Genomic DNA, 26,708 nt, shown 5'->3' on the forward strand with positions numbered 1-26,708 from the left:
GAGGAGAGTTAGGTAGCTCATGATTAGAATAAATGTGAAAGCCTAATTGGGAAGACAAAGTTTATATGTACCAAGTCAGTAAGGCTATTATTCATAATCAGGTGAGGCTTTGGACACATACAGCAGCATGCTTCTAGGGACACTTAACTAATGAAATATTTTTTTCACACAAATAGCCACACAAAAATAAGAGATAAAAGAAATATCGTACAAATAAAAATAAAAAATAAAAAAATAAAAAAAATAAAAATTATTTTTGGAGTTTTTGATTTAAAAAAAACAAAAAAATGAGACATACAAAAAAAAATTTGGAACCGAACCCGAGCGTTCCGTCGATTTCGGTTGCAAAGAAAAATAAGTTTGAAAAAGAAAAGAACTTTGAAAATAAGAGAGATGAATTTGAGAAAATGATACAAAAGATTTACAACCAAAGAAACTACCTTTGAGTGATGAGCGAAGATCAGATGATAGGACCGAACCCGAGCGTTCGGTTCATTTCGGCACACAAGTGACCCGAACCCGAACGTTCGGTACATTTCGCTTCCGACTTTTAATTTTGTGAAGTAGTCTTTGGTACTAACTCCGATTCCATCATACCAAGCCCTTGTAGAATTTTATTGAAAGATGCTTCAGGAAGAGCTTTGGTGAAGATGTCAGCCAGTTGATCAGTGGTTCGAACAAACTGAATTTCGAGGTTCCCATCTTCCACATGATCCTTAATAAAGTGATACCTCAGTGCTATATGCTTTATCTTGGAATGTTGCACTGGAATGATCCTTAATAAAGTGATAGCTCAATGCTATAGTGGGATCTTTTTCATATTGAGTCCATAGTCCCGGAGCTGCGATGTATTCTACTTCGGCTGTAGACTGAGAAACACATGTTTGTTTCTTTGATTGCCAGCTAACCAACTTCCCGTCTACGAATTGACAGCCTCCAGTGGTGCTTTTCCTGTCTAAACCACAACCTCCAAGGTCTGCATATGAGTAGGCTTGAACAAAGAAACCTGAGTTTGATGGATGCCATAAACCGAGACAGGTAGTTCGTTTCAGATAACGGAGTATGTTTTTCACTGCAAGCATATGTGGTTCACGAGGATTCGCCTGAAACCTAGCACAGTAACACACAGAAAACATTATATCAGGCCTGCTAGCAGTGAGGTACATTAAAGAACCAATCATCTGTCGGTATAGCGTAATATCGACTGCCGGTTTTTCCAAGGATGGTGTGAGCTTGTAGCACCTGGTTTCCGGTATGTGAATTTTATTTGAGCATTGACCTAATTTAGCCTTAGACTCGGCGAGTCATAGGGTCCGACTCGCCGAGTAGGGATGGGACTCAGGACGCGTTTTAAGTAGGCGACTCGACGAGTCCATATCCTGGACTCGGCGAGTCACCGCTGCGGGATGAAACCCTAAGTTTCAAGGGTTTGCACCCTATTTAAACCCTCATTCCGCCCCAACTCGTCCCCATTCACCCCAGAACTCCCCCCTACATCGTTTTTCCCTTGTTTTCTTGAGAGTTTGAGGTGCTCTTAGTGTATTCTTGAAGGTTTTGAAGTGTAAAAGGGTAGATCAAGAAGAGGAGAAGGAGATCAGCCAACCTTGTGTCATTTCAGCATTTCCCCTTAAGGTATAACCCGTTTTCCCCTTGATTCTATGCTTAAAACTTCATTCGGGTCCTTCTTGGTCAATTTCCCAAGTTGCATGTTCATTATATGTTGTGATAAGGCGTTTGGCCTTTGGATCTATGTAAGATTGAGCTCCAGGAGCTCAGATCTGTTAGCTTTTTGGTCCCATAAGGCTTGCTAGCCCTAGATCTACCATTTTGAGACATTTTGAGCCTTATAATCCTTATTGGTGGATATCCACACGTAAAGTTGGAAACTTTACGTGTGATTCGTGTCCTAGAAGTCCAGATCTATGAATGGCATAGTCTGGAACCGAGCAAATCGGTATATTTAAGGAGTGCATGGCGACGACTCGGCGAGTCGCATAGGTGACTCGGCGAGTCTGGTCGCGAGTCACAGAATTGGTCCCTTCTTCATGTGTCGAGTTGAGCCTTGAGTCACAGGGGGTGACTCGGTGAGTTGGGAGCTGAACTCACCCATGTTAGGACTCGGCGAGTCAATGCCCTGACTCGGCGAGTCCAAGGCAATCTTCATAGCTCAAGAACAGACTCGGCGAGTTGTTCATACAACTCGGCGAGTCTTAGCATAAAGTGTTCATCGGATGAAGATGAACTCGACGAGTTGTTCATACAACTCGACGAGTAGGATGAAGGACTTGAATATTGGTTAAGAAGGTGAACCCGTCGAGTCGTCGCCTAACTCGACGGGTAGGATCGGGATTCAGGGCAGTCGTTTGGATAGGGACTCGGCGAGTTGGAAAGCCAACTCGACGAGTCGGGTCAACTGAAAGTTGACTCTGACTTGGACTTAGGGCATGGTCATGGGTAAAATGGTCATTTTACCCATTGGTCAGTGAGCAATGTTTGATTGGGTTTATTGTGGAAATTGCAGCCGGAGGATTTCCGGAGCAGCAGCGGCAGCAGTAGGCAGTCAGTTTCCGATCAGTTCAGCAGCTACTTTGAAGTGAGTTACCTTCCAGTAGCGGTGGGTCTAAGGCCACAATGCCGACCCACCAGTAGGAGATGTATGGTAGATGATTGTCTTTGTGATATCATCTAAGTTTGCTATTACCTGATATGTGATATGCTAGCATGATAAGTTGTCTGTGATAGTAGTAAAGTTCGGTCGTTAGGACCGAAGGGTAGTCAGACACCCCAGATTCGTCTGACAGTATGTGATGATATGTTTGCATGCTGGCTTGTTATGTTATATGTGATCATAGTAGTAGGGTTGAAATAGTCCCCGAGAATCGGTTGTCAGGACCGATGGGTAGTCAGCACCCCAGAATGGCTTGACACGGGTAAGACGGCACCCCAGAATGGCCGTATGGGTAGGTCAGCACCCCAGAATGGCTTGACACGAGTAGGTCGGCACCCCAGAATGGCCGTACCGGGTAGTCAGGCACCCCAGAATAGCCTGGCAGTATATATGTTATGTGTTCGTATGGTATGCGGTACGTTGGGGGAACTCACTAAGCTTTATGCTTACGTTTACAGTTTTGTTTTCAGGTACCTCTGCATCGAAGGGGAAGGAGCCGGCGCGGTAGTGGCACGTCATACACACACTCTTCGGTTTCCGCATTTAGGAGATTTACTGGGACTGTACTCTGATATTTTGATGGGATGTACGGTGTGGCTTTTTAGAACGTGGTTGCAATGTTTTATGGTGTGAACAAACAACGTTTCTTTTTGTTTAGACAATGTTTTTATTCATTAATGTTTTCTAAAGTAATATTTAAAAAAAAAAAAAATGAAATTTTTGGACGTAAAAATTGGGTCGTTACAAGTTGGTATCAGAGCCCTGGTTTGAGGGATTCGGACACACCCTCGGGAGTGTTTGAACTCAAATCGAGGGATTAAAAGATTTTCTAAAAGAAAATGTTTTCTAAAATTGAGAAAAGAGTTTCGAGAAAGAGTAAAGTGTGTGACGTGCGCGACCGGCCGAGCTCAAGTAAGTATTCCCCATAGTACCCATACAAGTTTATGTTATGTTTATCAGCTTTATGAATAATGCATGCTAGAATAGGACTAAGGATCTAGGAGTGATGCCTTATGTGCCTGCTTTATGTGTTTCAGTTGTATGAGAATTGCATGCTAGATATTGAGTAGACAGTAAGAAGGATAGCCTGATTAGGTTATGCCTGGTAGTATGAGCTTAGCACTAAATGCTAGCTCAATTCCTGAAAGTAGATAGAGTTAATTGAGAATGTTACCCTTATCTGAATGCTGCTTGCTTCGTGCTACGTGGGACTCTGAGTAATGGGTGTTAGCCATTAGGCGAATGCGTCACGTCACATGTGATCAGGGTTGAATAATCTTAGAGTGCCGGATTTGATCCTACTGCGCAGCTCTTGTTTGAGTCCAACCGTTGTAGGGACGAGTCGGGTACACGAAGGATTATCTGAGTCTAGTCACATGTGATGGTATTCGGGTAATGGCTAATTGGCATTTCAAGGAGGCCTGCAGCAGCTGAGGACTGGTTAGAGTGGAATTAGAGATTTCCCTAGGGCAAGCCTAGGATGAGTATAGCAGTGATCAGCAGTAGTGAAAGGGATCTGGTGGAGTCGAGGCATTCCTTGAAGAAGGTATGGATAGATGTGGAAGGTAGTATGGGCCCGTACTACTGAAAGCAGAGGATCCGTACCCGAACCAAGGAAGGCCAAGATAAGACCAGGGAACTTGTAAGTAGTTGTGATCCCTCAGGAAGTAGCAGTACCACTAATGATTATTATTGATGTTTTGCAGAATGGTGGTACTTCGATCGAGACCGGCAGATGGCGGGTCAGGAGAGGGGTCAGGTTCGGGATCTGGCACCGAGCCGATTGAGGAGAGGCTACGTGAGTTCATCACGTCGGAGATCACTAGGGGCATCCTTGAGTCGACCCCCATCATCTTTGGGTCGATCAAGGAAGGGATCATGGAGATGATGGAGGATCGCCTACGGGCATTCAGGAGCGACTTGGCCTCTAGCCAGTCAGGATCTCGCACACTGTCCTTCAAGGACTTCAGGAGCAGTGGTGCGCCGGATTTCCATGGGGTGAAGGACCCCATTGTCGCCAGGCGGTGGATTGCGGACATCGAGTCCGCCCAGTTGATCAGTTTCTGCCCCGAGGGGTCGAAGGTGAGGTACGCAGCAGGGTGTTTACGGGACCGGGCCCGAGATTGGTGGGAGTCAGTGGGTGATTCGATGGGAGCCTCGGCTGTCGAGGCAATGACCTGGTCGGACTTTGTGACTAGGTTCAGGGCAGAGTTTGCGCCAGCGGTCGAGCTTCAGCAGCTGGCCAGGGAGTTCTTAGATATGAGGCAGACGACAGAGACCGTGGCGGAGATCACCGCCAAGTTTCGGGAGAGGGCTTTATTGGTGCCCCAGTATGCAGGTGACGAGGATATGAGGAGGACTCGTTACCACGACATGCTACGAGCTGACATTCGGGAGCATGTTAGCTTTTCGGCTTGCCCTACCCTGGACTCCATGATTGCCAGGGCTAGGGAGAGAGAGATAGATTTGGAGCACATCCGGAAGCGGAAACTTGAGGATGGTCAGGCATCGGGGGCTTCGGGGAAGAAGCCCAAGGGATCAGATGGGAGGCCGAAAGGCCAGTCGGGACCGAGCCGCTGCAGGAGGTGCGGCAGGCCGCACGAGGGGGCGTGCAGGATGGGTTCGTCAGGCTGCTACAAGTGCGGCAAGGTTGGGCATATCAGCAGGGATTGCACTGCTCCTGCGACCGTTATTCAGACATCGGAGTTGCTGTGTTTCCACTGCAACCAGAGGGGCCACAAGAAGGCCAATTGCCCCATGTTGACAGCTTCAGCGCCAGTGAAGGCGCCAGCTCCAGCGACCCTGCGGATCACGGATGGCCGTCAGGGCAAGGCAGAGGCTCCGGTGGTGAGGAGTCGGGCATTTCAGTTGACTGCCGAGGAGGCACGCGCCGCGCCCGATGTGGTGATGGGTATGATTTCTTCCTTCTATCTTTTATTTTTCGTTGTTATGATATTGATATGTGCTCTGTGTGTATGCATGTGTATTAGGATCGTTCCATGTGAACGGCATCCCGGTTCAGGTATTGTTCGACTCGGGTGCATCCCGATCGTTCGTTTCTCTTGCTCTTAGCAAGAGATTTCATGAGACTTCAGGCGAGTTAGATTGCCCGTTAGAGGTAGAGATTGCCGATGATCGATCGGTGCGAGCATCGAGGGTGTTTCGAGATTGTGCCCTGCGACTGTTTGAGGAGTGTTACCTGGTGGACTTGGTTCCCATTCCATTGCGTGGGAACAAGGTGATTATTGGTATGGATTGGTTGAGCCCTAATGGGGCAGTGATAGATTGCGCGCAGCAGCTAGTGCGAGTCAAGACCCCAAGTGGGGGAGAGTTGGTGATTCAGGGAGAGCGGCCGCAGTGTGGACCCACTGTATGTTCAGCAGCGAGGGCTAGGCGCTACCTTCAGCAGGGGTGCGCGGGTTATGTCGCGTACGTGATGGACACCCGGGAGGCGGGTAAGGCGACCGTGAGCGAGGTCCCGGTGGTTCGAGACTTTGCTGATGTTTTTCCAGAGGAACTACCTGGGATACCTCCGGAGCGTCAGGTGGAGTTCAGGATTGACCTCGTTCCCGGTGCGGCTCCGATAGCCAAAGCACCGTATCGGTTGGCTCCTCCCGAGATGCAGGAGTTGTCTACGCAGCTGCAGGAGCTGTTGGACAAGGGCTTTATTCGGCCGAGCAGTTCGCCCTGGGGAGCCCCGATTCTGTTTGTGAAGAAGAAGGATGGGTCGCATCGGATGTGTATAGATTATCGGGAGCTGAACAAGGTAACGGTGAAGAACCGTTACCCGCTTCCGAGGATTGATGACCTCTTTGACCAGCTTCAGGGCGCATCTTGGTTTTCCAAGATTGATTTGCGTTCGGGTTATCATCAGATGAGGGTCAGGGAGGAGGATATGCAGAAGACCGCGTTTCGGACGCGCTATGGCCATTACGAGTTTGTGGTGATGCCGTTTGGGCTCACCAATGCTCCTGCCGCGTTCATGGACCTCATGAACCGTGTATGCAGACCGATGCTGGATCGGTCTGTGATAGTCTTTATCGATGATATCTTGGTTTATTCCAAGACCCGGGAGGATCATGAGGAGCATTTGAGAGAGGTGTTAGAGACCCTGAGGAGGGAGAGCTTGTATGCCAAGTTCTCCAAGTGTGAGTTTTGGTTGCGCGAGGTGCAATTTCTGGGGCACCTCGTCAACCAGAACGGGATTCTGGTCGATCCGGCCAAGGTCGAGGCCGTGATGAGATGGGAGGTTCCGAAGTCCCCATCTGAGATTCGGAGCTTCCTAGGATTGGCAGGCTACTATCGGAGATTTATCCAGGATTTCTCCAAGATAGCCGTGCCCCTGACGCGGCTGACGAAGAAAGCCGTGGTCTTTCGGTGGGGACCCGAGCAGCAGGCTGCATTTGAGACGCTGAGACAGAGATTGTGTGAGGCGCCGATCTTAGCCCTGCCAGAGGGCGTAGAGGATTTCGTGGTTTATTGCGATGCGTCCATTTCTGGGTTGGGCGCGGTGTTGATGCAAAGGGGGCATGTCATTGCTTACGCTTCGAGGCAGCTCAAGCCTCACGAGGCGAACTACCCGACGCACGATTTGGAGTTGGGGGCGGTGGTATTTGCCCTCAAGATTTGGCGACATTACCTCTATGGGGTTCGGTGTACCATCTACACGGACCACAAGAGCTTGAGGTACCTCATGGACCAGCCGAATCTGAACATGAGGCAGCGTCGGTGGTTGGATGTGGTGAAGGATTATGATTGCGAGATCCTTTACCACCCGGGAAAGGCCAATGTGGTGGCCGATGCGCTTAGCCGCAAGACGGCGCCGATCAGGGACGCCTGTTTGAGGATGACTGTGGTGACTCCCCTGTTGGAGCAGATTCGGGAAGCTCAACAGGAGGCTATCAAGGAGGAGCATCGGAAGAGCGAGCGCGTAGTAGGTCAGGTTTCCTCCTTCGATTATGATAGCCGAGGGTTATTGACACTACACCGTAGGGTGTGGGTGCCGTATCACGGGGGCGTGCGCCAGATTTTGATGGAGGAGGCGCACAAGTCCCGATTCTCCATTCATCCCGGGGCGACGAAGATGTATAGGGATCTTCGTCTAGACTATTGGTGGCCCTGCATGAAGCGGGATGTGGCGTGGTACGTCGAGCGGTGCTTGACCTGCAGGAAGGTCAAGGCCGAACATCAGAGGCCGCATGGCAAGATGCAGCCGTTGGACATTCCACTGTGGAAGTGGGAAGATATCACGATGGATTTTATCACAAAGCTTCCCAGGACCGCACGTGGAGTGGATTCGATTTGGGTCATCGTGGATAGATTGACCAAGAGTGCTCACTTCATTCCAATTCCGGAGAGCATATCGGCCGAGAAATTGGCCGACATTTATATCAGGGAGGTTGTGGCACGGCATGGGGTGCCAGTATCGGTGATCTCAGACAGGGATGTGCGTTTTACTTCCAGGTTTTGGAAGAGATTCCATGACGAGTTGGGCACTCGTCTGCATTTCAGCACCGCCTTTCACCCGCAGACAGATGGACAGAGTGAGCGGACCATCCAGACCTTGGAGGACATGTTGCGGGCGTGTGTTCTGGATTTCGGTGGTAGCTGGGATACCTATCTTCCTTTGGCTGAGTTCTCCTACAACAACAGCTATCACGCGAGTATCGACCGCCCTCCCTTCGAGATGTTGTACGGACGGAGGTGTAGGACCCCGATATGCTGGGGTGAGGTTGGCCAGAGAGTTATGGGGAGCACCGAAGTGGTGCTCAAGACGACTGAGAGGATACAGCAGGTCCGGAGCAGGCTTCAGACTGCTCAGAGTCGACAGAAAAGTTATGCCGACAAGCGTCGATCCGATTTAGAGTTCCAGGTCGGAGATATGGTCCTCCTGAAGGTGTCGCCGTGGAAAGGCGTCATCCGATTCAGGAAGCGGGGCAAGTTGGGCCCGCGATTCATCGGACCGTTCAGGGTCTTAGCCCGGGTGGGCAAAGTAGCATATAGGCTGGATCTGCCAGCCGAGCTTAGCCAGATCCACAGCACTTTCCATGTTTCGCAGTTGCGGAAGTGCCTAGTGGACGATACTGCAGTAGTACCTTTGGAGGATATTCAGGTTGATGACAGCCTGAACTACATCGAGCGCCCAGTCGCAATCCTCGACAGGAAGTCGAAGGATTTAAGGAACAAGAGGGTGGAGCTAGTGAAGGTGCAATGGCAGCACCGCAAGGGTTCAGAGTGGACTTGGGAGCCGGTAGACGAGATGATGGAGCACTATCCCGAGCTGTTTCAGGATCAGGCAGCAGACTTCGAGGACGAAGTCTAAAATAAGTGGGGGAGATTTGTAGCACCTGGTTTCCGGTATGTGAATTTTATTTGAGCATTGACCTAATTTAGCCTTAGACTCGGCGAGTCATAGGGTCCGACTCGCCGAGTAGGGACGGGACTCAGGACGCGTTTTAAGTAGGCGACTCGACGAGTCCATATCCTGGACTCGGCGAGTCACCGCTGCGGGATGAAACCCTAAGTTTCAAGGGTTTGCACCCTATTTAAACCCTCATTCCGCCCCAACTCGTCCCCATTCACCCCAGAACTCCCCCCTACATCGTTTTTCCCTTGTTTTCTTGAGAGTTTGAGGTGCTCTTAGTGTATTCTTGAAGGTTTTGAAGTGTAAAAGGGTAGATCAAGAAGAGGAGAAGGAGATCAGCCAACCTTGTGTCATTTCAGCATTTCCCCTTAAGGTATAACCCGTTTTCCCCTTGATTCTATGCTTAAAACTTCATTCGGGTCCTTCTTGGTCAATTTCCCAAGTTGCATGTTCATTATATGTTGTGATAAGGCGTTTGGCCTTTGGATCTATGTAAGATTGAGCTCCAGGAGCTCAGATCTGTTAGCTTTTTGGTCCCATAAGGCTTGCTAGCCCTAGATCTACCATTTTGAGACATTTTGAGCCTTATAATCCTTATTGGTGGATATCCACACGTAAAGTTGGAAACTTTACGTGTGATTCGTGTCCTAGAAGTCCAGATCTATGAATGGCATAGTCTGGAACCGAGCAAATCGGTATATTTAAGGAGTGCATGGCGACGACTCGGCGAGTCGCATAGGTGACTCGGCGAGTCTGGTCGCGAGTCACAGAATTGGTCCCTTCTTCATGTGTCGAGTTGAGCCTTGAGTCACAGGGGGTGACTCGGTGAGTTGGGAGCTGAACTCACCCATGTTAGGACTCGGCGAGTCAATGCCCTGACTCGGCGAGTCCAAGGCAATCTTCATAGCTCAAGAACAGACTCGGCGAGTTGTTCATACAACTCGGCGAGTCTTAGCATAAAGTGTTCATCGGATGAAGATGAACTCGACGAGTTGTTCATACAACTCGACGAGTAGGATGAAGGACTTGAATATTGGTTAAGAAGGTGAACCCGTCGAGTCGTCGCCTAACTCGACGGGTAGGATCGGGATTCAGGGCAGTCGTTTGGATAGGGACTCGGCGAGTTGGAAAGCCAACTCGACGAGTCGGGTCAACTGAAAGTTGACTCTGACTTGGACTTAGGGCATGGTCATGGGTAAAATGGTCATTTTACCCATTGGTCAGTGAGCAATGTTTGATTGGGTTTATTGTGGAAATTGCAGCCGGAGGATTTCCGGAGCAGCAGCGGCAGCAGTAGGCAGTCAGTTTCCGATCAGTTCAGCAGCTACTTTGAAGTGAGTTACCTTCCAGTAGCGGTGGGTCTAAGGCCACAATGCCGACCCACCAGTAGGAGATGTATGGTAGATGATTGTCTTTGTGATATCATCTAAGTTTGCTATTACCTGATATGTGATATGCTAGCATGATAAGTTGTCTGTGATAGTAGTAAAGTTCGGTCGTTAGGACCGAAGGGTAGTCAGACACCCCAGATTCGTCTGACAGTATGTGATGATATGTTTGCATGCTGGCTTGTTATGTTATATGTGATCATAGTAGTAGGGTTGAAATAGTCCCCGAGAATCGGTTGTCAGGACCGATGGGTAGTCAGCACCCCAGAATGGCTTGACACGGGTAAGACGGCACCCCAGAATGGCCGTATGGGTAGGTCAGCACCCCAGAATGGCTTGACACGAGTAGGTCGGCACCCCAGAATGGCCGTACCGGGTAGTCAGGCACCCCAGAATAGCCTGGCAGTATATATGTTATGTGTTCGTATGGTATGCGGTACGTTGGGGGAACTCACTAAGCTTTATGCTTACGTTTACAGTTTTGTTTTCAGGTACCTCTGCATCGAAGGGGAAGGAGCCGGCGCGGTAGTGGCACGTCATACACACACTCTTCGGTTTCCGCATTTAGGAGATTTACTGGGACTGTACTCTGATATTTTGATGGGATGTACGGTGTGGCTTTTTAGAACGTGGTTGCAATGTTTTATGGTGTGAACAAACAACGTTTCTTTTTGTTTAGACAATGTTTTTATTCATTAATGTTTTCTAAAGTAATATTTAAAAAAAAAAAAATGAAATTTTTGGACGTAAAAATTGGGTCGTTACAGAGCTTGGTGCCGAACGCCATTGGAACTTTAACCTTTGAGTCTCCCATCATGCCGAATTTAGCAAGAAGAGTCTTGGTGTATGCTTCCTGGTTGATAAAGATGCCTTCGGGTCCCTGTCTAATATTTAAACCAAGGAAAAAGTTAATCGGACCCATTGAGCTCATTTCAAATTTAGTCTCCATCAGCTTTCTGAATTCAGCTGTTAAGCTAGGATTCGTTGAGCCAAAGATGATATCATGGACATAGATTTGAACAATCATAAGGTGGTTACCTTCCTTCTTGCGAAAGAAGGTTGGGTCAACCGAACCTTGTTTGAATTTTGACATCTTTAAAAAGTTGGTTAGCGTTTCATACCATGCCCTTGGTGCTTGTTTCAGACCATAAACTGCTTTTTGTCCAGAATATAACAGTGATTTGGGTACTTTTCATTGACAAAACCAGGAGGTTGCTCCACGTAAACCGTTTCTTTAAGTTCTCCATTCAGAAAGGCGCATTTCACGTCCACTTGGTAGACCTCGAAGTTCTTGTGTGCAGCATAGGCCAGAAATATTCGAACAGATTCCAGCCTCGCTACCAGAGCAAAAGTTTCCTCATAATCAATTCCCTCTTCCTGGCAGTATCCTTTCACCACGAGACGAGCTTTGTTTCGAATCACATTGCCTTCCTTGTCCATTTTATTTCTGAATACCCATTTGAGACCAACAACTGAGGCATCTTTAGGAGTTGGAATGAGGCGCCATACCTTGTTTCTTTCGAACTCGTTGAGTTCATCTTGCATAGCTTGAACCCAGTCAGAATGATCAAGAGCAGTATCTACTGTCTTCGGTTCAACTTTTGATACGAAAGAATTATACATGCAGAACTCTACTTTGGAGAATAGAGATGTTTGTTTTGCCTTCAGTTGAGATCGGGTCAGGACCTTTTCAGAGACATTACCCACTATCTGAGATACAGGACGATCTCTGGTCCATTTAACAAGAGGAGGGTAATTTGGATCATAGGAGGGATCCTACTTAGCATTGACCATTTCTTCCAATTCAGATTGACTATCGTCGTCGTAGAACATATCGGTGTTCCCCCCCTCGACTGATGAGCTTTTAGTTGTAGTTGGACTTTCTGGTGCTACAGGACTTTCAGGTGTTGTTGAGCTTTCGGGTGCTGAAGGTCTTTTGGGTGCTGTCGAGCTTTCGGGTGGAACTGGAATAGAATTCTCCCCCTCAATTTGTGAGCTCGGTTGTTTTAAAGAAGGTGGATTCTCCCCCTCAACTGAAGCGCCTTGCTGAGGAGGTTCATTTGGAACTTGTTCTTCTTCACCCATTCGTTTGGCGGCATCTTCGACAATTTGCTTCAGATGGTCCACTTTGTTGTCTGCTGCCTTGGCTTCCAAGAGAGTAGCTTTCTCAGGTTCATCGAATAGTTCCACAAACTGATCGAACAGATTAGCAATCGAGGCCGTGACTTAACCTGTTTGAGTGAATATCTCTCCAATTGTTTCTTCAGTAGCTTTTAGCTTTTTGATGTAGTTATCATTGAAAGTCACATAATATGTTTCTTCGATCTTCCTGGAGCGCTTATTTAAGACCCAGTAAGCTTTGGAAGTAAGAGAATATCCCAGAAAAATTCCTTCATCAGCTTTAACGTCAAACTTGTTATGATGTTCTTTGGAGTTGAAGACGAAGCATCGTGAGCCGAACACATGGAAGAATTTTACGTTCGACTTCCTGTTATTGATGATCTCATAAGGAGTAAGAGAGAAGCGCTTGTTGAGATACGACCTGTTCTGTGTGAAACATGCTGCAACAATAGCATCAGCCCAAAAATATAATGGAAGAGAAGCAAAACTTAGCATCGTTCGGGCCGCCTCACACAAGGATCGGTTTCGTCTTTCCATAATTCCATTCTGTTGAGGTGTGTAGGGGGCTGAGAAGTTGTGACTAGTTCCTTTTTCTGCTAAAAAGTCTTCAAATTCTTTATTCTTGAATTCCAGTCCATTGTCACTACTGATGTTGCGAACGACTTTTCTCAGTTGCATTTCAACCTGCTTAATAAACATCTTTAGCTTAGGAGTAGCCTCAGATTTGTGCTTCAGAGAGAACACCCATGTAAAACCTGAGAAATCATCAACAATAACAAGAATGTACTTGCTACCGCCAATGCTTTCGATAGATGATGGACCACACAAGTCAATGTGAAGCAACTCAAGTGGTTCAACAACTTCTGTGTTTATAATGGATGGGTGACTTTGACGACTTTGCTTCCCCATTTCACATGCAACGCACAAATGTTCTCGATCAAACTTGAGCAATGGGAGACCCCGAACATGACCTCCTATGACAAGCTTGTTGATGTCTTTGAAGTTGAGATGTGAGAGTCTTCGGTGCCACAACCAGCTTTCGTCAGAATTAGCTTTGGACAAAAGACATATAGCTGGATTCCTTTGATTGGTTTGAGATTGAGAGGAAACATTTCGCCTTTGCGTTCTGATTTGAGAATCACCCTTTTTGATTTCTTCTCTATGATTTCTGAACCTTCATCGTCAAATGAAACCTTGAGACCGGTACCTCCCACTAGTTGAGACATACTGATGAGATTATGCTATAGCCCTTCAACGTATGCCACCTTTCTTATTGTGAAGTCTCCATTGGTTATCATACCATAACCTTTTATCGTTCCATAGGAGTTGTTGTCGAACTTGACATTCCCACCATTCTGAAGAGATCGATACTCCCTTAGCTCTTCCTTTCTCCCTGTCATGTGACGTGAGTAGCCACTGTCAATATACCATTCTTCGTCGAACTGCTCGTCACTTATAACCTACAAAAATTAAGCAGATTTAGGAACCCAAAGTTTCTTGGGTCCATGTGAGCTTTTCACAGGAACAGGAATAGTAAGAGAAACATCGACAAGATATTTTCTTTTTATTAATGTTGTTTCATCTTTTCTTTTAATGGTAAACACTTTGATTTTGTTAGGGTTAGCAACAGTTGGTTTGGTTTCAGGTTTTGGTGTTTGGGCCTTAGACTGCTTTCGGTCTTCCTGGACAGAGGAAATCTTCGATTTTCCTTTCAGGTTCGTTGACGATTTAGAGTTTTGTACAGGAACAGAATTGGGTTTAGAAGATAATTGAGAACGAGAAGAATTAGAATGAGAATTTCTTCTGACTTGTGGTTCTAAATGACCCTTTTGTTTATGGTCAGTAGAGGGACCGAACCTGGACGTTCGGTAGCTGTTGCTTTCGGGACCGAACCTGTCATTTCGGTACTGTTCCTCATGTGGCCTGAAAGCCTTTTCTTCTGAATTTGAATCTTTATCATGATAGGAGAAATGGGCGTTTTGAGATCGCCAAAACTACTTTCGCTCTGAGAGATTCTTTTTGTATCTCAGATTCCTTTGCTGCTTTTGATTTTTCACTTGTTTCGGCTGTCTGTGGATGTTAGCCTTTTGTTTCAGCTTCTTGTCAGCCGGTTCACTTTTCACAGATGATGTTTCGCTTGTGGAAGTGACTTCTTCTACAGGTATTTCTTTTGTGCCACTTGTGCTTGGTACGTCAAAGTTGTTAGGCTTATTCAGCGGCTCTGGTACATATCTTCCTTTTGTTTTCCAGGACGTTCGCTCTGACAAACCAATTGTTTCGTCAGCATAATCTATAGGAGCTGACCAGAAGAACTCATCACAACCATCTGCGTTATCGTCGACATTAAGTTCAGATGTGTTTTCTACATCAATTTTATTTTATGAACTTAAATTAGCATTCAATGAGTCGAATTTTTGTATGGTTTCAGTCCTTAGCTTCAATTTATCGTTTTCATCCAAAAGATTTTTCAGCATGTCCTTATAGTCTTTGGACTTTATAAAAGATTCTATTTTGTCCAGACCATACATGTAAGTGGGATTCACATCATCAGACGATACAACACTTTCACAGTTGTATGCCTCAGCATCGATTTCATCCTCCTTAAACTCAAGGAAGCGTAAAATCATGCGATGTATTTTCTGCCCTATTTCACAATTCATATGCAGTTGAGTAATGTCAGCATAAAGTCTTTTAGCAATCAAACAAAAAACAGTTCTTTGTTTTAAAAGTTTTAAATTGTCTCTTTGTAAATAAATGTTTTCATCCTTAGACTTAATCAGCTCTGACTCCTTCTGCTCAATCCACATCCTTCGCTCCTCACTCTTGGATGACACCCTGCTTATTTGGTCAGTTAGGTTAGAATTGGTGACCCGTGTTTGAGTTAAATAACTATCCAGATTTGAGATTCTTGAATTTAAGTTATTTAATTCCTTTTCATATGATTTATGTGGAACTTTGAACGAGATAACGATAGATTGTACCTTCTTGATCAATTCGTCAAGTTCATTGATCTGCACACTGATAGGTTTTGCTGTGAAGCATAGGTCCTCTCGCTCCTTGGTGTCCTCATTTCAACCATCTATATTTTATCCCTTCATGTGAGATACGTCAGTCACCATCAAACACTTTCCGCCACTTTCACCACCTCTTGCCACATACGCCTTTCCATGCGAAGGCTTTCTCACCTCATCGTCTTCTGAGTCGGTTGACCACACCTGCATGCCACCGAACTCGTCATCCTCTGCCGAACCCTGTACAATAAGATCATTCATAAAAGGGTTAGTAGTAGATTTCTTCCTCTTGATCTCTTCCAACTTTTTCATCAAGACAGCCTCTTCATCTTTCTCCTCATCCTTCTCTGCCATTTTCTTCAGAACACAATCTTTGGCATAATGGTTCTTTCCTCCACAATAGTAGCAGTTGACACCAGAATCTCCTTCAACCTTCGCCTCTTTCTTTGGTTCCTTAGTCTTCGACTCCTCCCTTACCTTTTCTAAACTGTAGCTTCCCTGCCAATTTTGGTTTTTATTGGCAGGAAACCTCTGCTTGATGAACCTTTTTGGATTGGACACCATCATAGCATAATCTTCTGAGGTAAGATCGTAGTCCTCCAGGTTTAGATCTTCATCTTCTACTACATTCTTGCTTTTGGACAGGAGGGCCAAGGACCCCAAACTTGAGACCACATTCTTCTCTTGCATCACAATCTTTTCTTGGGATTTCAGAATCCCCACCAGTTTAGCCAATAAATATGACTTGAACTGCTCATGAGCTTTAACTGTGGACACAACAACTCTCCATTCAGATCGTAAGCCATTCAAAAAAGTGACCTTCTGTGCGATCAGCTTCCTTTCGATATCATGTTTGATCATTTTGCTAAGAAGATGATTGAAGCAATCAATCGTCTGTGTGACGGTCTCATCAGAATTTTGCTTGAATTCTCCAAATCTTCATCTGTGGAATACAGCTCTCGCAACCTATCCCAGATTTCTTTAGCGGTACTGCAGGAACTCACCAACCTAAACGTGTCAGATTGAAGAGCAAATCGGATCAGTCTCAATGCTTTGATGTTGCACTGAAACTTGTCCTTTTCGTCTTGAGCAACATCTTTTACATCTTTTAACAGATCATTATATTCTTTCTGAGTTTTAATGATCTTGGGTGTTCTTGAGTGAGCAAATGGTCCAGACACAATGGCTTCCCAAATGAGATACCCAGTATCTTCAGATCTGATAACATAGTCTTCAAAATGATGAGCCCAAACTTCGTAATCCTGGGTGTATTGAATAGGAATCTTCGTCATTGATCCAATATTGTTTGAGATGTTGATAGGATTAGATTAAGAATCGTCCATGCTTGATCGTTTAACCTGTTTGAAAGATCAGACTTGTAATATGTAATATTAGGGCAAAAGAATAAATACTGAGATACGTCAATTATGGAGTGACGGCTCAATAAATATCAGTTAATGCGGAATAACCCTAATCACTTCTTTCACAGAAGAGATGTGTATGAATTACACAGCCTCCTGCTCTGATACCAATTGATGAGTTTATAAAACTCTTTGATCGATTAGATCTTTATAACTGGCAAACAAGTAAAGTAAAAACAGTGAAATAAAAACACAAGTATGGATCTGAATGAGTCGAATGATTAAAATCAATCCTCAACAGAGCTCGATGAAGAACTTCCGCTGTAGAGGATTCTAGGGTTACAACAGATAAGAACATAAACGCTATTAAAACTCTATCAAATCTTTTCTTATTTCCCTATAAAGAATGCATGCAAGTATCTATATATAATAACCGTACAAATAACTCACAGATGGACAGGCCCATACCAGAGACAAAACTAGACTAGCTAACGAGCCCAAAGACGCAACACTAAACTGGACCTAACACTTATATTCATAGTCGTTGTTATGAATCTATAAATAAGATTTATTAGTAGTTCCATGTCATAATACTGATTGATCTACTTATATGAGTGATGTCCATGCTAGATCTAGTGAGATGTTTAAAGTGTGATTTCCAAATAGTATACTCTAGTTACCAAATGGACCCTACCTCTGATATGATCTTACATGGTTATTACTTACTTGATAGATTTTGATGTAGACACTGGGATTAGTGAGGAATCTAGACTGTCATTAATCGCAAGGAATATAAGACTAACACTTAGTGATATTTGTACCTAGGTCATATCAAAGGAAAAACTAAGGTGTTAAGCTAAGCTCCGGCCAAATCAAAAGTCATCCACTTTAACAAGTGAGTACATATTTACTTTCATCTTACACACAAATATGAAGTATTTAGATAATTAACTGTTCTATGTGCTTATTATATGTTATGAAGATATTATATGTTAGATGAATAAATAGGAGATGATTTTTATTTAACCATATTTGTATTTTTGTACTTATAATATATTGGCTAGTGAAGGGTGATGGGAGATGAAAATAATGATGAGTGGACATGATTTTTACAGTACTATTATAATAGTGATGTAGGATATTGTAGGGTATTGAGGACAACCACAAACTATTCTAGACAAGTCTAGTGAAATGTGGATAGGCTTGCAACCTGTAGGTGTTTATAAGCCACACATTGGAAAGTTGACAACATGTAGGTGTTAATTAACCATACATAGGCAAGTATTCGACCTAGGATCAGGGAGGGAGAATAATGAGAATAAAGAGAACAATGAGAAAGGGTAATCAGGTTATTTGTCAACTCAAAGATCCTTTAGGATAGGTCATCATCCTAGGATTAGAGAGTGAGAATAACTAAAATGGGTTATTTTTTGATGCATAATATATAATTAAAATAAACTAATTATATTATTTTGGGTTGGAAACACTATATGGCTCACCAAGCTCCCAAGTCTGACCCACTCAGTTTCTTTGTATCATAGGTAGCGATGTTTGGATCTGATGAGAGATTCGATGAGATATAGGTCATTAGTATAATAAGATGTTGTAAGACATGTTATGACAAGTTTGTGCTTATGCTTTGTATCAGTTATGACATTCCAAATCATTTTATAAACCGTTTGTTCAGAAATGCCTTGATTAAAATAATGTTTTGGGAAAAAATTCTTCAATAAAAAATACTCTGAATAAAACAAAACATGATTTTTTTAATTGGCCGTAAAATTGGAGATGTCCCAAAAAAACCCAATCACTTGAAAATATTCAACTGCAAAAACTAGCTCACTCTCTCCCAAAGGTACTATCACACTCATCACCTGGAAAAAATCTAGAAGTTGTGATTACAAACAACTCTAGCTATATATTTCAAAACCGGGAATACATTAGCCTAAAACTTTAGAAACCATACCTCATGACTAATTATCGTCCATCTATCGGACCTACCCATAGTCCCTGTCTAGGGACGCCACTACACCATGCATAACAAAACACCCAAAACATCCCGATCGTGAATTTCAATCAATCCCGAATCTAGAAAATATGCCCAAAAGACATTGATTACACACTTGACTTCGTGACAAATCATTACTATCCCACCACTCCCATGAGCGTAACAGTGGTCAACCCAAAATGTCATGTAGCATCCATACTCCCAAACATTCAGGTAAACCACCTCCTGATAAATCATCCAAGATTCTTACAATGAACTCCATCACTGGTAACTTCACATGCTCGAAACAGTTCTCAAATTGGACCAGGATCTACTAAGGAGAAAATCAAAAAAGAATTGTTGCTATACGACCATGAATTTTCCAATAAATCCACCTCCTACTAAAGTCTAACCCATACCTTAATAGGGTGCAAAGTTCTCCTTGTATGTGGAGTGTAGGCTTACCCTCTTGTATTGTGTAATGAGTTGTTTTTCCTATAAATGGGAAGCGATTGACACTCATTTATGAAATGAACTTCGAAGACATTAGATTAGTGAGAGAGTTTTTACATTACCCACTTTGTAATACTCACTTGATCTAATGAGAGCTTAACTGGGTTATTTTCTCCTCGCATTTTTGATGTTTGTATGATTCACTGGATCTTTTCAATTCCACACATGTCATCATAATTAGGATCACTACAATTGGCATCAGAGTGTGTGTTCTTGAATCTTTCAAGAATTGATCCATGATGAAAACATGATTTTAGTGAATCTTCATTGTCGTGGGTTCTTCATTTTTAAGAAAGTTGATGTTCTAAAAATCGAATTTATCTTGATTTGATAGAAAATATGAGTTTCTCTCTCTAGAATACTTGTTTGTTTCACGTTCTCTCTCTAGAGATTTTATTCATATTCACTTTCTTTCTCTAGAAACTTTTCAAATTCTTGTGATCATGGTGTATTTGGCTTATGATTCTTGGATCTTGATGATTGAAGATGTCAAATACAAAGCTAACAAGAAACAATTTTATGGGTTTTTGTTGAAAGGAGGGTTGATTTCATGGGAAACTTTGATTTCTTATGGAATCTTGAAAGATGATTATGGAATATTGATATTTCAACCACTTTCGAAGATTAGATGTTTGCTTGAAATCACCATGATTATCTTATCTTGGTGTGAAAATTAAAAGGAAGGAAAAGAAAGAGAATTACAAGAAGGAATATGTTTCTCTTATGGAAGACTCAAATGATCTTCATGTTCTTAAGTTTGTTGAATTTCAAGAAATGGGAATTCAATGTGATTTTGATGAAGATGTGAAAGTTTTTCATTCAATTGGAGTTCAAACCAATGAACGCTTGAATTCTTGTGATTCGTTTGAAGGAATGGTGCCTTATAGAAAGCCTTCAATCCAATACATTCAAATGTATCAAACTCCAATAGATTTGATTCAAACTTGTAAAGTTGAAGTTGTCAAGAATGAAGATGTTCTTGAATTCAAAACTTCAAGATCCAAAAACATGAGAAAGAAACAGAAGAAGAACAACAAAAGCAAGAACAAATGAGTTTCTTCACAAAAATCTTCAAAAGTTGTTATGAATTAGAAATCTATGAAGCAAATTTGGGTTCCAAAGCAACACTCATCAAATGTTGCAATGAATTTGAATTCAAAACCCAAAAGTGTAGATGATTCATATGAAGATGATGCTAGATCGTTGAAGAACACGAAGAACGGTTTGTACAATACACATCGTGGGTGGTATAATGTGAAGATTGGAAACTTTCTTGTTCCAACAAAAGAACCAAGATCTTCAATGATTAATTCGTGTTTTGAAAATGGAAAAAATAATCAAGAAGGTATCTCAATTCCTCAAATGGATTCCTAAACGTTCTTGATTTTTGATGATCTGATGAAGAACGATCCAGGTTTTATTGAAATTCAATCTTAAATTCAATTTGTGATTTTCATTTTTGATTGTTGATTGTTTTGTTTCATTGGATCTAATTTGTTTCAAACGCCATTAGTGATCTAATTATTTTTTGTTTAGATCAAACCCCCAAAATCAAAATCATATTCTCACCTTTTTTTCTTTTGAAATCCATTTTTTAGACCAATTAGAACATTTTCATACCTTGAGCCCAAATTATAATTTGCTTACTGTTCAAAATCGAGCATAATAAGTCCTAAGCTGGTTATAGTTCATCAATTTCTTGTCATATACCTATGTTAATTCTCAACATCAATACTCAAATCGAGCGAAACAATTAACTCGTTTGCATCGAGAAGAGTCCGACTACTAGTTCGTATCAAAAATTGACTTGAATTGAACATGTATTGGGATCGATTTCAAATTTTGTTAATATTTTTGAAGTCGATTTCGAAAAAAATGGGTTAATGGTCGAGTGTGTTTGAGGTTGAATTGACATCGAAAATGGATGTTTGATTGCTTGTGTCAAACAATTCGACATGCGATGATTTCTTTCGATTGTTCTCATCGTCTATGTTTGTGTGATTCTGTTTGGTCATAAGAGTTGACATCGAGGGCGAATAGTGTACAGATGGAGTATTGAGTTCGAACCGTGTTGGAGTCAAAGTCAATTGATACTGGAAATTGAGTTAATCATTGGAGTCAAAAGCCTATGATTGGCCTTACTAGTGTCGAAATTAGTTTTGATTTTGGAGTTGAATGTCTTGGGACAAACGACTTCACTGAAGATGAACTCTTATTGGACTGATTCATCGCACAAAATTCATTGGAATGGTGAAATCAAATTCAACTTATGTTCCTTTTGTTTTTATTGTGATTTTGAATGTGATGGTGAGTCCACATTGAACGTGTATATTAGAATCAAAATGCTTAATGTTGAATTATATGGAGTATTGGAATTCGATGTGTATGTTGGAAGACTTCGATGTGTAGGAAGAACTTGGATTTTGATAGCAAAAAGTTGAATGTTGATATCGAACAAGGATTCACTATGGGTTAATTGCTTGGGGTGTCGAACAGATTTCAAAAGGACTGTGATTTTGATGTGTGGATTGAAAAATTCGACATGTAAAAATTGAAAATTGTTTTCGACCTCGCGGTAATGAAGTCTTACAGTTGGTGAAAGTCTCGTAATCACAGTTAAGGAGTATAGTAACAAATGGCTGATTTCGATGGATCGGTTTGATGTTGTTTGGAGTAGAAATTACGTTTGACTATGATGATGTTTCATGGTGTCGAAATCAAATTTGACTGATTTCGAAGGCGATCGTTGCTAACTACAAGTCAAACGTGTTGAGTTTGAATCATAATTGAATGTGTTTGATGGATTGTGACATCCCCAAAATGACGTCCAGAAAAGACCGGTTTGTTTATGCTTTGTTTAAAAATCAGAGTAACATTTTAAATAAAAGTGTTGCGGTTTTGTCCCAAAACAAAATATGATAAAGATTTATCAAAAGCATTTCCATACAAATGTATTTCATTAAAAGACTTGGGATGTCATGTTCGTACAGATCAAAAGCATAAACAGTACAATATAAGCGTTACTACATTATTTCATAACTACAGGCCTATATCCGATTAATCTCTCATCCCAAGACATCACATCTATGCTCATGCGCCACTACCTGTAATACAAGAAACTGAGTGGGTCGGGCTTGGGAGCCTGGTGAGCACATAGGGTATTCAACCCACAATAAATAAGTTTATTAACTTCATTAAATTAAACAAACCCGATTACCTGTTCCCGTTATCCTCACATTACGTCCCTAAGCATCTATCATAAGGGACCTACCCTAATGATTATCATCGGGACGGACACTACTGCTAAGGTGATTCCTCAGCAATAAATGTCCTTGAGGCAACCATGTGGGGGATGGAGTACATCTGGTGAGCACATAGTTCAAATAAACACACAGTTTGAATAAACACCTACAGGTTGCGAGCCTGCTAGTGTTCCACTGGACTGTCTAGAATAGTCTGTGGTCATCATCTATACTCCGCTAGATGACTGATTCATCAATAACATCTATAACAAGGCCTCTCATTATTTTATTTCGTCACACAACAACTATTACATCTACCCATGTTTTACCCAACACATTTTGTAGATATAAAATATATATACAGTTTAAATCATTGAAAACATGTATAAAATGTTCATCCAACATAGATAGCAAGTATTCAGATAATATGCACACATAGCACGTAATTTATATAAAATAATTCATATCTATGTGTAAGCTGAAAGTAACTATGCACTCACCTGTGTAGGTGGTGACTCGGCGCTTGGACAACACTTCGTTACTCTTAACACACTTTTCCTTTGGCAAAACCTAGTATCATTGCCACTAGGGTTTAGTCTAAGGATAACCGCGATTAATTAATAGTCTAGCTATTATTATTATTATTATTATTATATAAGCGTTATACGATACTTATATAACCCATAATAATAGCCCAAGTACTTATTATAAGGTCCTAATAACATTACTATATTAAAACGTAAGCTAAACTAAAGATAGGTTAGGCGTAGCTCACTTACAGCGAGTTTTCTCGAAAACCGGGCTTCGCTGGAGCAGCATTCCCAAGTCGAAAGACCCCTTTTCTCGGGACTCCGAGAGCCTCGGGGCTTCCTTCGGGTGCTAGGGGGTTTTCCTAGACTTTAGACTGCTAAATGATCGCGAAGAATTCATAACTCCTTCATACGGACTCCGTTTTTGTCTGTCTTTTTATAGTTGAATTCCTATTAATGAGATCTTCAACTCTCATTTAGGTCGCGTAAGCCAAAAACTGCTCGAACTAAAATTCGAATTTCAGGCTGTACACCGCTAATCCGAAACTTCGAAAAATCATAACTTCTTCATACGAAGTCAGATTTGGGAGTTCTTTTTATCGATGTTCTTAGTTTAACATACTCTACGCTTTTCCTTTATATCATTAAGGCTAAAACTCGCTCTATCGTAAATTCACTATTTACGCTTCCCGGTGCCGTGTCGGTTTTGCCGTAAATCTTCGACGGGCCATAACTTCTTCGTTATAACTCGGATTTCGGCGTTCTTTATATGTAAGGAAACCTTGAGACATATTCTACAACTTTATGTAGAGATATCGGGATTATCTCACACTTTAATTTTGACGTTTATTTTTATTCTTTATTAATTATACATTTATAATTAAATTATAAGCACATAAATACACATAATTCACATAATACTCAAATATTTCATCTTTATTACTTCAAAAAGAGTTACAATAGTTGAACTAGACTATTACATTGACAAAAATGCTTAGCCCTGAAACCTGAGCGTTACATGGATTCAACAACAAATTCCACTAGTACATTGAAGGCTTGGTGAAATCAATTTTGATGTGTAGGGTGTTGGTATATGTAGTTTTGAGTCGAACATAAAAATTTTGGAATCGAACAAGCAAGGCTTCGGGTGGAACTCATGTTTGATAGGTAATGTGAATTTTACTTACGAAGAAGCCTTGCTTGCTTGATTTGACAAGTTTATTCCTCGAACGCTTCTTATCCTTTGTGGGTTTTATAACTACTTGCTGATTATAAAAGGCGGAGAATGAAGAAATGGTATTGAAAGCTTCTTGGGTATTCATTTGCGGATTTGAAGACATGTGTTACTTCGAGGGTGAGTTGGTCTTGATTGCGCGAGCTTTTTTGGAAAATGAAGCCGGGACATCCATGATGGGTTATGAGCACTACATTAATTCTATGGTGTACATGCAAACCCTAAAGCTTTGGATCTAGTTTGTCTAATGAACATGCAATAATCATCCAAAGCTCATAAACCCTAGATCTAGCATATAATAATCGATATTATCATAATAAAAGGGTTTAGATATTACCTTGATTGTTATGTAGTAATAACAATCTCAATTCCTCTTGATCTTGACCTTTGAAAGCTTAGTGCCATAAATTTTGCACCTCTAATGGAGTCACAAACACCATGAGCAACAAGATGACTTAGGAGAAGGAGGAGGAGGCTCCAAAAACGTCTAGGGTTCTTTTATACTTGTGTGGGTTGCTAGGGTTTAAGGTGAAACCCTAATTCTCTACATAGGCCTTAAGCAACCCATGGAGTTCCCCTAGAAATCCCTTGGATGAAATCCATATGGGCTTCCCATAGATTTCGTCCAAACCCCTTTCTATTAGGAATCCATAGCCCAATTGCAACTATCATATAATTGCAATATCAGTCCGCTTTATTTAATTAATCTCTTTTAGCCACAAAATTAAATATTATTAATTCTTGGCTAATATTAATTAAACAATATGATTTCTCTTTTAATATATTATTCATATAATATATTTGTTGGATTAATGTCTAAGTCCATAACTATATTTGGTATGTACTTGACCCGACCCGGCATGGTCCATTTGGGTTACACTTCACCGGCACAATTTATATGGATAGTCTTTTGATAATAGAATATTTATGGCTTATATTAATATATTATAAGTTCTAATATATTAATATATAATCATATTATTTAATTAGTATTGATCAAGAATTAATTTATAATTAATTAAGTGATCAAAATGAACTAATTAAATATGGACTCTTATATATATATATGGAATGGGCCAAGTTCATTTAGGTTGGGCTAAGCTTTCATGGATAGTCCATGGAGTGTTTAACCCATGGATCATATGAAATGAAAGGTCATGGGTTTAACCCTAGTCTACATACTATATAAAGATGTCATTGGTTGGTGAAATGGGCACTAGTGTGGGTACACTAAGAAGGGCTAGCCGATTTCACTAGAGAGAACCAAGTATCCATATTCTCAAAAGTCTTCCATGGTGTTTTGGTGATTTGAGATTCCATTTTAGGCTTCCACACTATTGGGGCTAAGCTCTTAAAGCTTGAAGACATCAAGCTACATCAAAGGTATGTCATCTAACTAGAACTTTGTAGTATAAGAACTTCATAATATGCTAGTTAGGATTAAATCCTTGGAAAGTTCTTATTTGCATGTATAATAGAGAAAACATAGATACAAGGTTTATAGGGTTGCATGTACACCATAGGAATGTTAGAATGCTCAAAACCCAACAATGGTATCAGAGCCTAGGCTTGTTTTCTTGTTATACTTGCAAAAGTAGCTGAAAAATCAAGTTTTGATGTTGTCTGCCCAACAGACTCGCCGAGTCCAAGGCAAAATGCATCCAACTCGCCGAGTTGGTTCGTGCACTCGACGAGTTGGAGCCCCAGACAGCATATATTCGACTTTTTTTTTGGCTAGAAATGGACTAGGAACATTACCCTAACATGTTTTTGGACTTATAAACATATTTTTTGATGTGGTAATGTTCATACTAATCCAATTTCAAACACAATTATCAATAGATTCATGTTTTGTATTAGTTTAAGTGTTATGCTAATTACATGAGAAAAGTTTGATTGAATTATCTTGATCATATGAGTTGCTTAGATTAATAGATAAGTTAATTGAATAGTTGTTTTCAATCCATTTTAATCTAAGAGATGATTCTAAAATGTGTTTGTGTAACTTGTCCTCAAGTTACATGAAAGGTCACATTTAAGTTTCATAAAACTCATAAAAGTTGGCATTGGTTACAAAAATGAAGAGTGTTGTCTCATTGAATGGTTTTATAACTCCATAACGTGTCCTCAAGTTATGGAAGTTCAAGAGTCACTTCATTAAGTAATAAAATGTGTAAACTTAATAAATTACATAAGTTATAAAATAAAGAAAAGGTAATTCTTTTATTAGTTTAAAGTCTTCCATAACTTGTCCTCAAGTTATGGAACTTGAAGAGTTTTTTAATTATA

Source organism: Lactuca sativa, chromosome 5 (assembly GCF_002870075.4).
Source record: "Lactuca sativa cultivar Salinas chromosome 5, Lsat_Salinas_v11, whole genome shotgun sequence".
Lineage (NCBI taxonomy): Eukaryota > Viridiplantae > Streptophyta > Magnoliopsida > Asterales > Asteraceae > Lactuca > Lactuca sativa.